This window comes from Amphiprion ocellaris, chromosome 19 (genome assembly GCF_022539595.1).
Source record: "Amphiprion ocellaris isolate individual 3 ecotype Okinawa chromosome 19, ASM2253959v1, whole genome shotgun sequence".
In the NCBI taxonomy this organism is placed as follows: Eukaryota; Metazoa; Chordata; class Actinopteri; family Pomacentridae; genus Amphiprion; species Amphiprion ocellaris.
In genome coordinates, this window is record NC_072784.1 from 30,872,527 (window position 1) to 30,885,404 (window position 12,878).

The window sequence follows — 12,878 nt, forward strand, 5'->3', positions numbered from 1 at the left end:
GTCTTTTTTATTGACCAAACTTTTCAGGAAGTAGATGAAGAATAATTAAAGCTCTCATGTAGAAGTCCAACTTATTTTGGATCCTTGTGGAGAGTTTAATCTTAGTTTGTAAAGCTGTTGAGTTTTTAGAGTCACATGGATTGTTTTGACATTTAATAACTGAGTCCTGAAATAAAATTACAGTTGTAGATTTCTGTCATTTAGTCTGGACTAAACAAATAAACAGCAGCATAAATCTCAAATGTCATTATGAGGAGTCTGGATTGAGGTTTCTCACTTGATAATGATCAAAACATGAAATTTAGGTTGGTTTAAAGGAATATTCCACCTTAAATCTTTGAATGTTGACCTAAAAGGTTGGTTTCAGGAAGTATTCCACCTACAAGGTCCTCAAACATACACCTTAAAGGAAGATTCCACCAAAAATCCTTGGACATGCACCTAAAATGTTGGTTTAACCGAGTATTCCATCCAAAATCCTCAAAGAGACCTGAGGGGCTGGTTAAAAGGAATATTCCACCTAAAATCTGAAAGGGTGTGTTAGAAAAAAATCCTTCAATGTAGACCAAAAAAGTTAGTATGGAGGAATATTCCACCTGAAATGTAGACCTGAGAAGTTGGTTTGGAAGAATATACCATCCTAAACATCCTTACATGTAGACTAAAAGATGGTTTTAAAGAAAATTCCACCTAAAATCCTCCAATGTAGACCTAAAAGGTGAGTTTAATGCTATATTTCACCTAAAATTCACTACTGTAGACCTTGGAGGTTGGTCTGATGGTATATTCCACCCAACATCCTTGAACATAAACTTAAAAAGTTCGTTCAAAGGAATATTCCACCCAAAATCCTTCAATGTAGACCAAAAAATCTTGGTGTAAAGGAGTATTCCACCTTAAATGTAGAGCTAAAGGATGGTTTGGTAATATTCTACTCTAAAATCTTCCAATGTAGACCTAAAAGGTTTATCTGATGGTATATTCTACCAAACATCTTGGAACATTTACCTAAAAGGTTGGTTTAATGGTATATTCCCAGAAGAACCCTTGAACATTGGGCTTAATGGTATATTCCACCCAAAATACTTGTGCATATACCAAGAAGTCAGTGTAAAGGAAATGCAGACCTAAAATGTTTGTTTAAAGGAATATTTAAACGATTACTTTCATTATTTAATAATCTATCAGTCAGAACCCTGTCAAACTTTTCAAAGAAATTTTTTTTATTTAAAAAAAAAAAAAAAAAAACCCTGTCAAACTCATTTTCTTCAGTTTTTTAGTGGAAGTCACAAATAAAGGAGCTCTTGGTTTTTCCCGGCGTTACTGAGTCAAAAGCTGCTGTTTCAACACAGAACGTTCACATACATCCACAAACCTCTCAGCACTCAAACACCCACAGACGGAAGGCCGGCTGGACCGAGGCTCGGCAGCGTCCTCAGACCCACGAGTCGGGGAGTCTGTGAACTTGTTGGTCCAGTTTGAAGGCCTCCATGTGGTCCAGTAGAAGTCCACGTAGTCTGTGTTGGCTTTGAATCGCAGCGACTGGCCTCCATCAGGTGGACCGGCTCGTCCTCGTAGGACTCCTCCTGTAGCCTTGAGGGAACCACAGGAACATTCAGTAGCTGTTGGAGTTCTTCCTGTCAGGCTCGTGGTAGAACGGCTCTGAAGAATCTTGTACTTGTCTTATCTGGAACAATCTAACAGCCTAAACTGTTAACAGTGGTGTAAAGAAGCAAACACACAGGCATAGATTAGGACTCAAACTAGATTTATTTTAGAAAACAAATCAGCTTAGAGGCATTTGTTCACACGTGGCTGAATAGGAGGCCGTCCAATCAGATTGGAGGTCTTCACTCTGTAGGTTGTTTGTTGGGTGAGACTCTTGGACCTCCATCAGCTGACGTGGATGTTTGATGGTCTTCCTCTCTAGTGCCAGATGATTCATCCATGAATTCAGCAGCTACAGACTGAAATTAAGCTCATGCTGCCGTTATTGAATTCCTGTTCCAGATCAAATGTTCAGAGCTCACCTTGAATGCAGCCGTCTGCTGTCTGATAGTTTTTCTCATTGTAGTCTTCAATAAAGTCTTTTTCCTCATGTCAGGATGTGGTGAGACTCTTTCTCAGTCGCTGCAGACGTCCCTCATTGTGCATCTCCAGAGAAGAAACAGAAAAACTGGTCACTGCTTCAGCATCACAAACGTTCTCCAGCATTGAGAGTATTTTAGGAATTCATTTATTGTGTTGTGAACTTTGAAGGAGCAGAAACTTTACAGCTGCCAAAGATATGAGCTCCAATTCTGGATGTTTTAGGAAATGAAGTTCATCAAATGAACACTTGATTTTTGCTGATAACTCATTAAATTACTGAAGAAATCTAACATAAAAACCTGTAAACTCTCAGGCAGCTTTTGTTAAAGTTTGTCTATAATTCTATCATCATGTTCTGGAACCAGGACTCTGCAGAAGTTCCTTCAATCAGATACTTGTGTGTTTCTATTTAAGGCCTCAGGTTTGAACGTACAGCAGAGGATTAGAAAGGAATGATTTTAATATTTAAATCAGTCCAGTAAATGTTTGGCATGAAAATTATTAAAATTTTTATTTAGATAGATTTGTGTCATAAATAATATTGCAGAGTCTCACTTAAATATATCCAAATGGGTTCAGTGTATTTACATTTTATACAATATTTGACTTCTCAATCTCAATACTGTAGGGTCTGACCCTAAATATTATAATAATGATGTCAATTTAAATAATATTGCAGTGCAGAGTCATAAACTTTAATCAGCTAAACTTACATAATAAATATCACTGTACAATCTTAACCTGAACATTCATATTATTGAGGTAAATTTACATAAATCATGATATTCTAGGGTCTTAACTGGAATATTTCTAACATTAATCATTTTGCATTGTGCTGATAAACAACAATAACCCGACTTTCAGATAATATTTATTGTCTGTGATTGTGAGACTAAATTCCTCCACACAATTTTAATGTAAAACTTCAGGGATGACTGCTGACCATAAGTATTCTGATCAATAATTCATGATCAATATCAGGACAGATGTTACAATTCCAGCTGTTGCATTAGACTGCAGTTATTCACAGAGAAATTAAAACATCACATTCCTCATAAAAACTAGATGGGACTTTTATTAAATAAAGTGTTGGTGAATAAACAGTGTAAAAAGTGCAAAGCAGCTCCATTAAATCAGGAGATGTGAGACTTCCACAGCATGGATCACCATCTGCTGTGTTGATTCATAGCTGAATGTCAGAATGAACTGAGATAGAAAAGCTGCTTTGAGCTGCAACATTACGGTCTGACAATCCAACACCATCACAGTTTTCATCTGGTTGTTTTGCTCCAACATGCTGTGAAGTTCAGTTTTTACCTGAATCAATACAGAGATTCTATTTCCAGCCAAGACTGGAATAAAAATTAGAATGTTATGAGGTTATTAATGCAACTAAATCCTTTCAGACACAAGGATTTACTTCTAAGTTCTAATTCAAGTTTCAGTTGGAGCTCATTGCATTCACAAAGAAAAACAGCGAAACCTTCATAGCAACATTTAATAAACCTAAAGCTTCCCTGTTGGCTCATTGGTGAAGTTTGTTACTGAGCATCTGAACCTTAAATCCAGTGAGACGACCATCTTCAGTCCAGGCCAGTCAGAGAACTTCAAGACCTTCCATCAGCTGGACCAGATGTGGCATCATCTCCCTCTGAACATCTGGATGACAGGAGAAAAGACAGAAATCAAACACAGATCACAGAAATACAATTTATTCACTTTCATCATTTTAGAAAAGTAGCATGAACTTTATTAAAACTTGACAACATCAGTAATGAAAGTAAATGTTTTATCTCGTGTTGAAGCTAAATTTAAAGTCAATTTTAACAAGTTTATCCTGAGAGGAGTGAGAATGGAGCTTTTCTTTCCTTTTTACAATATTCCCTCAAAATATTCTGTTTATTATTGGCTTTAGAAGCGTTTTTCTTTACTTATTTATTTTTATTTTTTTATTTTTTTATTTATTTATTTATTTTATTTTATTTATTATTTTATTTATTTTTAGATACCTCAGACTGATGCACTTTGCTGGTTTTCAGATAATTTCATGTACAATGACAAAGATCTTCTATTCTTACATATTTTGCTAAAACAAGAACTGAAACCTTCTCAGCCATCAATAAAGTAAATCTCTTCTGCACTGCACACATACTACACTTTTGTATAACTCTGGATGTCAGAGTAAAGGCAGACAGATCCACTAATCAGCCACAACATTCTGACCACTGACAGCTGAAGAGAACAACATCCATCATCTTGTTCTAATGCAACGTTCTGCTGGGAAACCTTGACGTTCATGTGGATGTTTGACATGTACCACCACCTAAACACTGCAGGACAAACAACCCCCTAGTCTCCATGGCAACAGCAGTCCTTGATGCCAGCTGCCACCCTCAGCAGGACAAACTAAAACTACTCAGGAGTGGTCCGAGGAACACGACAGAGCTAAGCTGTTCACCTGGGTTCCACACTTCCCACATCCACATCTGATGGAGCATCTGTGGGATGGTCCAGGATCAGCCTGGTCTAGGTAGGACCCACCCTGCAACCCACAGGATCCACAGAATCCACAGGATCCACAGAGGTTCTGATGAACCACTGGGTCAGAGGAGTTTTAGCAGCATAAAGGGACCAACACAGTATTAGTCAGGTGGTCAGAATGTTATACTGTTATATTGTCATGCTGATTATATGATCAGTAAATGTTACCATCAATTATAACGTCCACATTGATCAGGGAAAAAAAACACTATCAGTTCATTCAGAAACTGTGGGGTTAAACCTAAAAACACAGACCTCAACAGCAGTTTGTTTCAAAGCACAACACCAGCTGGTTTTCACTGAAGAAGCTTTCAGAGCAACAATTAAATGACAGTTTTGTTCTCATTAAGTTCAGAGTCAGCCAAAATAATGTAGACACACATCAGGAAAAGAAAAAGTTTTAGAAATATTTCATTTGTATAAGTACTTCTATACATATAGATTCCTCTTTCTAAGTTAGATCAAACCGTCAACTCTGTGTCCTGTTGTACAATGTTTTCCCAACAGATGGCGCTACCCTCATTTTTAAATTTTTTTTATTTAACCTTTATTTAACCAGGAGAGATCCCGTTGAGATTAAAAACCTCTTTTTCAAGGGAGTCCTGGCCAAGATAGGCAGCAGCAAACACAAAATACAGTTATGAATTTAAACAGTTAAGACATGATTAAAATACGAAAATTTAAATTAAAAAAAAAAAAAAAAAAAAAAAAAAACAATAATAATGAATGGAGCATCAACAAGTGACGTCTACAACACAACAGAAATGTCTGGAAGCCAGTGGCCACCACTTTGAGCACCTCTTGTAATTGTAGAGGCCAAAGATAACTTTTATTAATCTCATGATGTCTGAATAAATTTGGTCTTGAAACATTTATGCAAGTTTTTCTTTTCCTGATGTGTGTAAACATTATTTTGGCTGACTCTGTATAATGGGTTTCTAACAGGTCACCAGGCAACATCTTTTTATAATAATGACAAACATACCTGCATTCTACAGGAGTGATTTTCCTCATGTGCAGGTAAAGATGTGTGAGGAGCTTAGAGATGACAGGAGCAGGAGTCATCCTCACTAATTCAGCTTCCACCTAGAAACAGAAAGACCACAAACAAACACACTGATATACTCTCAAACGTTCAACCTCACAGCCTCAAAGTATCTGTTTAGGAAGTGTTGTGTTTCTAAATTCTGCTGAAAGCATTGACAGACATTCTCTTACAAGGTTGTGTAAAAAGCAGACTGTCCTCTGAGCTACTGAGAAATCTTCCTGAACAAAGTTTCTACGAGTAAATCAGCTCAACAAAAACTAAAACCTCAGTCAGAGATAACAGGTATCGCAAATTATGAAGAACTTTCTTTGTTAACTCAGACTTTCTGCTTCAACCTCACATAAAAAGGGGAGTTTAACTCATCAGGTGACTGAAAATGAACGGCTTGTGCAGTTCTAGATCCAAAAGTAGGATGTTTCAACTCATGTTTTACTACAAATACATGCAATAACAAATAAATGCAATGGCTGGTTGTTAGTTTATTCACTATTAATGTCATTTTACATACTGGATTGAACTTGAGCAGTGGAAGAGAGAAGGAATTTAATGAAATTATGGAGATTCAGAGAGGTAATGTTGTGCAATGTTAAGTTAAGCGCGGTTTAATTGAAACCAGCTGAATGTTAAACTTCAGTGCAGCTGAACAGGTTTCAGTTAACCTTAAAGTAAAATAACTTTTTTAAAAGCTAAAACACACAGCAGAGAAATACAGGTTGAGATATGAATTCTAATAATGAGGACAGCTGCAGCAGCAACTAACACAGGTGTTCAGCGGTAAGTTAGCCACCTGTGTTAATTAGCCCGCTAGCTAACTTAGCCGCTTAGCTAGCTAACGCGTCCGGACCAACTGCTCAAACACGACAAAACACAACTAGTCGCTGACTTAACGTACAACAAAACAACGCTACAGGTTAGAAGTATTTATCTTCTTACCGTGTTTTACTCCAAAAACAAGGTCAACAGCAGCCAGAGATGCTACTAGACGTGCCGACCATAGCAGACTAGATCCGCTAGCGAGCTGTCTTCTATGTATATGTATGGTCTGACCAATCACTGCTCTCTGGCTCTCAGTCAGTCTGACCAATCACTGCTCTCTGGCTCCGCCCTCTGAGAATCTTCTTGTCGTTTGGCTCCACACTTGCTGATGACCACTTCCGGTCTCAGAAAATGAAAAAACGGACCTTTATACGTTTCTGTCTCTTACTGATTTTATTTTTTTGTTATTCTAAATGGAAAATGAAAATCAAAGCGTTTTTTAAAAAATCGTATATCCCTTTTTGATTATGAAAAGGAAAAACGCCTTGTATTTCAATTTTAATTTTTGCATTTTAAAACGAAAATCAAATAACCACTCGTTTTTTGTTTTTCAATACCTGTTTCAGAACGGAAAATCCATTGCCAGATAAATACACGGATTACGGACCCCTCAAGAACTCGCAGTTTGGATTTAAAAGCGGTCAATGAGATGAACTCGGTTAATTTCGAGTTTTTCTGCAAGATATTCCATACAAAAGGTGCAGAATAAACAAAAGCCTTTTAGGAAATGAAAGCAGCAAATGATCTTGTGAACGGAGAGTAAAGATCAGAACTTTTCTCTGCAGGTAGAGAAGAAATGTAGGTCAGCAGTAGTCCAACTACTGAATTATATGAAAGTAAACCAATGACGGATCCTTCTTCGGTGGTGAAGCTGAAACAGATCAGATTTATTTCAGAACATCTGTCTGCTTCCTCCTGATGTCTCCTCCTCTCTGGGAGGGACGAGACGGGAAGAGGACGAACAAACTGAGAAATAACGGAGGCGGGATGAAGCCCAAAGTGTGGAAACGAAACTGAACTCTAAGACCAGATGGATGTCCAGTCTCTGATGCTCTGAGGTGAGAGAAAATATTTAATTCAAAGCGGAATTTCCCTCAAAGTGTAACAGAGAGTGCAGCTGAGTTGTAGAAAGAGTTTTGTTGGGTTTCTGTTTTCCTGACGGGACTTCTGGAAGCTGGAGGAGGCTGGTCATCCAGAAACCTGCCCTCTGGGTCCTCTGATGCTAAATATCAGCTTTAAATTTAGACAGTGGTGCTGCAATGCTTCTCTTTGTCAGTTTTATTTCATTTGAGTGGAGTTTCAAACTCCGTGTGTTCTGTGGTTTAACTTCCATCACTGTTTTTATTTTAGTCTTCAGGCTGTTCATCTGTAGATGGACTTTACTGCTGGAATCATCTCTGGAGATGGTGATAGATAGATAGATAGATAGATAGATAGATAGATAGATAGATAGATAGATAGATAGATAGATAGATAGATACTTTATTAATCCCGAGGGAAATTCAAGAATCTACCCTGTAACACATCCATCCATCCATTATCTATACACCGCTTAATCCTCACTAGGGTCGCGGGGGGGGGGGGGCTGGAGTCTATCCCAGCTGACTCAGGTGAAGGCAGGGGACACCCTAGACAGGTCACCAGTCTGTCGCAGGGCTACATATATAGACAAACAAGCACTCACACATTCACACCTACGGGCAATTTAGAATGATCAATTAACCTCAGCATATTTTTGGACTGTGGGAGGAAGCCGGAGTACCCGGAGAAAACCCACGCATGCACAGGGAGAACATGCAAACTCCATGCAGAAAGATCCCGGGAAAGCCGGGACGTGAACCAGGGATCTTCTTGCTGCAAGGCGAAAGTGCTAACCATTACATCACTGTGCAGCCCATAAAATATTATGTATCAGCGATTTTACTCATTACTGAGGGAAGAACTGTGAGAAAACAAAGAACTGAGGACGACGATTTTCTCATTTTTTGACCTGCAGGAGTCACCTGAAGCTGATCATCCTGCTCCACTGGTTCACTGAACAAGGTAACTGTGATTTAATCAAAGTCAGCCTTACTTTTAACTCTGTCAACAGTCTATTTTATTTTTAATTTTTTGACAGTATAACATAAACATAACCAGTTAGTTCCTGCTTGGTGTTAGCTAGGGTTGCTAGCATGAATGCTAATGTTTTCCAGACTGTTAGCTAGCTAGCATCCTCCGCTTTAGCCGCGTTTGGGTGTTTTTTTCTAACCAGGCCAGGAAAATGAATTTCTAAGCCGCCAAATCCAACTAGATTAAGTTAGCTGTCTCTGTCTTTCATGTAATGTGATGCTCCATTGATCTGTTATCACATCTCCTCAGGTACTTGTCTGCATTCGTTTGGATTATTTCAAGTTTTAAAACAGGTTTGTAGGGTGTGTCCTCTTGCTTCTCTCTCCACTTAGGAAAGGTAAATTTGCTTGTTATGTAATTGGCTGCAAAAAAAAACTATTTAAATGTGTACTGAACTAAGTAGCTGTTAACCCTTCATTGACAGGCACAAAAATCCGAAAATTCAGCAAAAAAATTCCCTAAACCTTTGAAAATTTGCAAAACTGCAGGAAGAATATTCCAATAATTCTTTAAAAATTTCCACTAAAAGTGTTATTTTAAAAAATCCCCAAAGTTTGGCAAGAAAATTCTTGTAAATATTTTCAAAAAATGAGTAAAAATCTTCCAAAAAAATATCTAAAGTGATTCCATATATATTTGTAAAACTTCTAATATTTTCTTTAAGAAACATTTTTTTTTAACATTTCTTTTTTTCCACCAAAAAAAAAGCTAAAGGCAGTCCAACAAAATATTAGTGTGCAACTTTTCTTTTTTTTGGCCGGACAGTGTATATTATTTTTGTCACTTCATTGCAGGTGCTTTGTTGGTATCAACCCTGAGAGGGGAACAAAGGCCAGCCAGGGGAAGGTGATGTTCCAGAGGTCAGGAAGCTGCTCCAGGAAAATACATCTACTGTAAATCCCCATGTAGCCTCACTTATAAAAAGACTGATGGACTCTGAGTGGGACTTCATGTACAACACCTCTCCACACAGGACTTCACTTTCACAAAGCAAAAGCCCAGTCTGCAACCAGATGTTCATGTTGTCATTTTAAGGTAACAAGTCTCAGTATTGTGTTGGGTTCAGTATAAAATACTTCAGTTCCAGGTTTGTTCCATGACTTGGTGTTTATTGAACATGATCATGAGTTATGAAAGACTGATTCTGAAGGCAGGGTACCTGAAATGTGATATGCAGTTTTTATACTGATTGTTGACAACCTGTTTAACACCATTAATTGTTTTTATAGATTTTATTTTACAAGATTTGAATTACTTGAATGTGTTAGCTTCAGCCATGATCTAAAAGTCCACCACGTACAGTGCGGGTGGAACACTGGACACCAGTTTGGTTTGACCACTGCTGCTGAAGCTCCTGTGATGTGATTCAGTGGTTTTCCTGCACATGTGGATCAGGATGCAGTCATTTCTTGCTGAAGAAACCGTTGGACGCCCAGATCTTGGTTTGTCTTCCAAGCTGTTGGTTGGTCTGTATTTCTGCAGAGTGAATCCAACTGCTGAAGGACTGCATCTGCACTTCCTGGCTGAGAATCTGGATCTTCAGGTGTGCTTCCTGCTTTAGGTTCTGTTTTTTTTGGGGGGGTTTTTTTGAACATTTTAGTCTCTGAAGAACATTCAAGTGTGCTGCTTTATTTAGACACGAAACATTGTGTCAATTGTGTCTTTTAATAAAAGACACAACCTTCATTATAGGATCACTGGAATCAAAATGACCAAATACTCAACATTTATTATGTATTTTATGGAACCAATCAATTTCACATTTTTGATGGCTTTTTTAGGATTTGTTTAGTATTTTGGCTGTGACTAAACTAAAAGAAATGAAACTTGAAGACCTAAGAGTGATTATTAATGCAATATTTCACAAATGATGGGTGTCCGAAAACTTTTTTTCCACCACTGTAGGTTTGAGGTTTTTAAAATATAGATCTTGAATTACTACTTTTCTTTTCTATTCAAGGACAAATATTTACTTCATGCAAGATAACAGTCTCATGATTTACTCTATCTTTGTAGTTTTATGTCTAATCTGGACTGATTCTAAATCCAATCATGTATCTGTTTTGATCTACTGTCTAATAAACCTGAGTAAAAATCTGCATGTAGTTTATTTCTTTTTGGTGAAAGTTGCTGGAGTTCTCTGACATCAGTTTTCTTTGCAAGATGGAAATTATTTTTGCAGAATTCTTATTTCAATCTCATGAGGTTTTTCCTCAAACTAAGCTTTCTGACACAAAACTACATTGTACTCGTGAAATATTTTTGTAACAAACACCACAGCTATCAGAGGCTGTCAGTGCTTCGATGTTTTTCACTGACATTACTGTTTGATCGTTTTCTCGTTGACTCTGACTGGAGCCTCACATTATTAATCAGAATCCAAATCCAATCAATCAGTTAATCAAACCTTCTGCAGTGGCTCAGCACAGGAATCCACACAGCATCATCATCATCGCCATCATCATCATCATCACAGTAGAAACTTTTAACATGATGAATCTCAAATATGTCGTCATCCAGCATCACTTCATCTATTTAAACTTTTGTACAAAGTCTTCATTGACAGCCATCTGCAGCGTGCATCACTGGGTTAATATATCTAATATATATAATGTTGTTTTGGAACTGCTCGTCACTGACTGCTGCAGACAACCTCCAGATTCATCTGTTTTTATCTGTCACATGCAGTATGTGCAGAGGAATACAAAAAATAAAAAACACTTTAGTAAAAGATGTGAAAGTAATAGCAAGAAAGAAAACACAGCCTGGCAGTGGCATTATGGTAAATTATTCAAATACAGTCATTCAGGAAATATAACCAAACATGCAAAGAAAAAAGAAAAAAGTTTGAAAACAAAAAGACTCTCAGCCACATGGATGGATGGATGGATGGATGGATGGATGGATGGATGGATGGATGGATGGATGGATGGATGGATGGATGGATGGATGGATGGATGGATAGATAGATAGATAGATAACAATACAAGGTGTTTTGTGTTGGCAAAAATTCTAGCTTACATAACGCTGAATAGAATATTTTATTTTTGCTCTTTTATTTTGAAAGCGACTAACAGGATGAGTTAGTATATGATTGTGGCGGTGACTTGACAGATGTGTGTTGAGGTATAAAATCGGCCAGTAGAAATATGTATTTAGACGGCTCTAAATGAAGTAACTACTAGGAATAAAATAGAACAGCGGTTGTTGATAGTTTCTCTGTTTCTCATCGTCACATTTTATTGGTCAGTTTCAGAAACAGTTTCAAGTGCTAGCATGCTAATGTGTGTCTGGATGTTAGCATGAATGTGTCTCTAGCAGGAACAGCAACCTCACCTCCTGAAAACTTTTACTAAAACACATTTTAATTTACAACATTCAGCAAAGATGATCGATGCAGATGTTGACTGTAGCATTTTAGCTAATAATGACTTTAGAACGTTGATGTTGTTAACGATCTATACTGATGATTAGTGACGAGTGTTAATTTAATGTAGTGCTGCAGTTCCTCACTGTGGCCACCGGAGGGCAGCATAGATCGTTATTGTAAATACACCCGGGTCAAGTTAGCCGTAATAACATCAGGATAACACTTCCCGTCTGAGCTATGAAAATAAAGCTGAGCTATACATACACATGAAAATGTATTGCACATTTGCCCACACACACATATATATATATATATATATATATATATATATATATATATATATATATATATATATATATATATATATATATATATATATATATATATAAAAAAATAAAAATTTGTATTTTTCATACCGGTATTCTATTCTGTTCTATTCTAGATATTTAATTATCTGTTCTTAATTGATTTTAAAAATTTACTCTTTTATTACCTGATTTTATTATGTAGAAACACTAAGGTTGAAAAAGTAACCATGAATCATAAATTTAGCAAAATTAACCCTAAATTTCCTAAAAGTAACCATAAACTGTTTTATTTGCGATTCAGTTTGGTCATCAGGGGGGTGGGACAAGAGAAAAATGTCATTTTAGGGAGAACTCCAGACTTATTTGGTATTTTAAAAATACTTTCTAACATTCTTTTCTCCCAGTTTTTTAGATTTGGTCTCAGGACAAGAACATTTACACAACTGCATGTTTTAGTATTTTGTACATGGATTATTTGAAGTAAAATGTCCTCCAGTTCTAGAATGCTGGAATAAATACAGCTATAAACTTCAGAGGCCTCCACTCTTACCGCTCTTTTATCACATCCCAGTTGATGTGAAATGTTTAAAAA

The 12,878-nt window shown here is 37.0% G+C and overlaps 2 long non-coding RNA genes across 2 annotated transcripts; one reads left to right on the plus strand and one right to left on the minus strand.

The window, feature by feature from the left end:
• Positions 1-1,751: 1,751 nt before the first annotated feature.
• On the minus strand, positions 1,752-6,670 carry LOC129347531 (uncharacterized). The gene is made up of 4 exons (XR_008599670.1): positions 6,614-6,670; positions 5,618-5,718; positions 2,031-3,750; positions 1,752-1,967 (listed from the first exon to the last, which is right to left on the minus strand). It is a non-coding gene; the product is annotated as an uncharacterized LOC129347531 (long non-coding RNA).
• An 808-nt stretch (positions 6,671-7,478) lies between these two features.
• LOC129347651 (uncharacterized) lies at positions 7,479-10,700 on the plus strand. The gene is made up of 4 exons (XR_008599850.1): positions 7,479-7,554; positions 8,493-8,539; positions 8,858-8,901; positions 9,403-10,700. It is a non-coding gene; the product is annotated as an uncharacterized LOC129347651 (long non-coding RNA).
• Positions 10,701-12,878: the final 2,178 nt, after the last annotated feature.